This window comes from Salvelinus namaycush, unplaced genomic scaffold (genome assembly GCF_016432855.1).
Source record: "Salvelinus namaycush isolate Seneca unplaced genomic scaffold, SaNama_1.0 Scaffold569, whole genome shotgun sequence".
Lineage (NCBI taxonomy): Eukaryota > Metazoa > Chordata > Actinopteri > Salmoniformes > Salmonidae > Salvelinus > Salvelinus namaycush.
Window position 1 is genome coordinate 15,399 of NW_024061274.1, and position 4,110 is coordinate 19,508.

Consider the following 4,110-nt stretch of genomic DNA (forward strand, 5'->3'; position numbering starts at 1 on the left):
GGGCCCCCTACGGGCTTGGTCCCAGCTCCTGAATCACACATTTTACTAGTCACATTTATTTATTATGCAGTTTATATATTTTTATTAATCAATTAATTAAACAAGTGTCCCCCCTACCTCCTCTCCTCCCCATCTGACAAATAACAAAGTGTCCGCAGCAGCAGGCCTCTACACTCATTGAGAGTGGGCTCCTGAATGCCCCTGTGGTTGGCGGTTGCAGTAAAAAATAAATATATACTACATACTGTATATTTTTTTATTTCTCCGGGGCCCAGGGGCAATAGCCCAGGTAAGCCAGCCCTTCCTATGTCAGAAAATAGCCAAGGCCTATTGACCTTATTCCTATGTGTTTCTGGATCAATCAATACAATTTCTGAATCCTTAAAATGTACATTTTGGTGTCTTGAAGTTTCCTATGACCTATAGGCCTAGGGAAATGCATTCATTTTGCAATGTATTAGCCTATTTCTTAGGTCTATAGAATATTTACTACACAAGTGAAATATCAACATCAGTCATGTCGATTGTATAGGATTCCAGCGCCTTGACAGATGCACACACACCACTGTGGTGACACGTCCCCTATATGACTATCTCTGTCCCCACGTTGTGATTCCCCTCCCCCACTCCACTTTACCGCGCAGAGCCAGAGAGGGAAAATCACTTTCATCTGGAGAAGCTCGTCCGGTAACACGGGGCGGCCCATCTGCAGGTCCCCGCTGTTCCTAAAAGAAAGGTGAGCAATACAATATTTTCAACAATTGAAATGATATGGAAAGTTATTTTCATGCTGTAGTACAATTCCACCACCATAAATCGTTGTATTGGTTTATGAACTATGTTAGCCTAGTTAGCTTGTTTGTTGCTAGTGCTAATGTTAGCTCACTATCTAGCTAATGCACTAGTGAGCCAATTTTGTTGACATTTGGGCGGGTAGCTTGATTAGTTAACATAACTGTTGATAAAGAGACTGATATTTTATGGCTATTTCAGTCAATTCTATCAGTGTGGTTATAAGTAACATGCATAGACAGCTAAATGGGACACGTGATCCCCATAGATGAACTTGAGACGGTAGCAGTTTGATAACATTAGATGGTGTTAGTTTAGCGAGCTAAAGTTGGCTGGCTGGAAACCAGGGGTTGTGCACCCCACCTTGCATCTCATAGCAGAGTGGAAGAGGGAAAGTCACAGATGGAATTTTTTACTGCTTCTAACGTGCTTGTTTTGTAGTCATCTAACAAACATACATTATGTCTCTTATAAATTGTAGGTTAAGCCATGAATGTTGATTGTCTGACAGCCTTGGTATAGTTAAGCAGTAAAGCACAAGGAAAGGTTGAGGACTGTTCTTACGTAAGAGGCAACGCGGAGTGCCTGCCTGGTTACAGCCCTTAACCTTGGTATATTGGCCATATACCACAAACCCCCGGTGTGCCTTATTTCTTAAATATACCACAGTTTCAGCCAATCAACATCCAGGACCCAAACTACCCAGTTTATAATGTCTGCTTTATTCCACAGATTAAGGATTTGAGTTGGCCTGACGGAGAGATCTTCCAGGCGACTCCGGCCCATGGAGGATGCAGAGCATCACATCAGATCAAACATTGATAAACCAGTACTTTACCAGCGTTTTATCAATATCTTTAAAGGTAAGGTGAAGATTGAATATATTTCTGACAGTCCTAAATATGACAGCTATAAATTAGATGAATCAGATGTACATTTTAGAGGTTAGTGGGAAACAGTGAATTGGGATATATGGGCACAGTCACCCAGGAAAAAAGGTTTAAAGGAATAGCCATGTCTTTGTATTATGGTCATAGGATTCTTAAAGGTCCACTACAGTCACACGATGCTCCATCTGAAATCTCCTTCCACCTGAAAAGGCCCACCTTGAAAACCAATCATTGGTTTAGAAGACAGAGTGACAACTGAATCTAGCCTCTTGAAAGACAGAGCAGCGCATCCCCCTCCCTAAACCCCCTGCTGCACACCTGAACCTCATTTTGATTGGCAGTGATATGTGTGAGATCACTTTTAGACAGTGTGAGGTCATTTTATGAGAACAGTTGTTTTTGGAGAAGCTTGGCAAGTTGAATGGGGTGATCATGTGACCGGAGTGGACCTCCAGACAGTGATTATTCTCTGTAATAATTGACAAGCACAATGCAATATCTCCTAATGTTTGTATTTTGTGTCTGCTAAGGACGGGGAGTTTTTGCCACTGAATTCATATCCAAAGGAGACTTTGTTGTGGAGTACCGAGGTGAACTGCTTACACAACAGGAGGGCGAGGTCCGAGCTGATCAGTACAATGATTCTGCAAAGGTGTTTCTTTTCGATTTCCAATGGAAAGGAAGAACATGGTGGTAAGTAGGATTGATGAGAACAAAATAAACATATTAATGCCTTTTGAGATCTAAAAAAATCAACAACATTAAAATGGAGACAGACATTTAAATGGTTGGTGGCACAATATGCACTGTTGGCCTATCTCAGGCCCAGATACTAATTTTACCTTGTCCCTGACCTAAACAGTAAGGAACAATATTAGTCTTCAAACCAACTGGTTCGCTATCAGAGCATCTGCACTCCTTTGTTAAACAACAGTTAGGGACTTTTCTGCCCCTTTTCTGAAATAGAAACCCTGTGCTGCAATATCTTCATTAAACTGTGACATGTTATGTTTCTATGCAGCATTGATGCATCTGAAGAAGACTCCTCCCTTGGGAGACTCGTTAATGATGATCACTAAAGACTCAATCTCAAAATGAAGGCCATACAAGCAAACGATGAGCCACACTTGTGCCTCTTCGCGACTCGAGATATTGCAGCTGGCGAAGAGTTGACTTATAGTTACGGTGATTCAGACTGGCCATGGAGAACACAGGTGAGGAACTCTTTAAGATGAAATTACCACCCATCTTGGAAGAGCCGGGAGGATGAGCAATTCACTACCCTGTCATGCAATATGTTGTAATGCAGACAGCGTCTCTTTACTACCAAGATGTAATTGATGTCTAATTGTTGTCTTGGTTCACTTATTTCAGGTCATCAAAACTGATGTGTCGTCCAGCCCAAAACCTATGGTAAGAACTTTACTAAAGTCATAGATCAATATGAGTTTATTTTTTTCTATTATCACATTTACTATTTCACTTTCACAAATACACATTTATAGTCTAACATCAATTGCACTGGAATGCAGTGCACTTGTTGCATACATCAAGAGTTAACTAAATATACAATACATTCAAATATATGAAACAAAAACATTATCAATAAGAACTCAGTAGTTAGGCTCTTGTGGGCTCATTTAGTAGCCCAACTCATGAGGGATTTGCTCTTCTCCTGAAAAGTTCAGTCCTGCGTCTGACCAGAATAGGATGTTCAAAACTAAACGCTACACCAGGCATTTCCTGTGTGCTTTCTTATACAGTAGGTCCCCAGATGTATACAATGCATTAGATCACGTTTTTTGATTTGAGGGGATTTTTCAGTGTTTTAAAAATGTTGATTATGTTTCAGCATCCAGGGGTTTGTCAGTTTCTACAAACACAGTCTCTTAGTGCATAGATGTCTGTGACTATTTTGCCTGTTGGTCACAGGCTGGGAGCAGAACAGGGGCTGTGGCAGAGCAGAGCACTTAGGGGTGAAGTCCCTTGCTCAAAGGCAAAACAGCAGTAGGTAGTACACAGGGATACACCGGTAACCCACCGGGCTTCAATATCCCCGTATACTACCTATTACCGTTGTGCCCATCAGCAAGGCACTTTACAACACACACATCACAGGCTGATAGCAGGACAGGGGCTGTGGCAGAGCATCAGAGCCCATCAGCAAGGCACTTTACAATACACACATCACAGGCTGATAGCAGGACAGGGGCTGTGGCAGAGCATCAGAGCCCATCAGCAAGGCACTTTACAACACACACATCACAGGCTGATAGCAGGACAGGGTCTCCAAAAAATGATTGTTCTACGTAATAATTGACTAGCACAATACAATAACTCCTAATGTTTGTATTTTTGTGTCTGCTAAGGACGACAAGTTGATTTACGGGGAGAGGTCGGGTAATGTAATTATGTGCCCGAGCACAAA

The 4,110-nt window shown here is 41.8% G+C and overlaps 1 long non-coding RNA gene across 1 annotated transcript; it reads left to right on the top strand.

Annotated features, from left to right (window-relative positions):
• Positions 1–301: 301 nt before the first annotated feature.
• LOC120041874 lies at positions 302–3,092 on the top strand. The gene is made up of 5 exons (XR_005475965.1): positions 302–736; positions 1,525–1,655; positions 2,213–2,375; positions 2,704–2,896; positions 3,057–3,092. It is a non-coding gene; the product is annotated as an uncharacterized LOC120041874 (long non-coding RNA).
• The last annotated feature ends 1,018 nt before the right edge of the window (positions 3,093–4,110 follow it).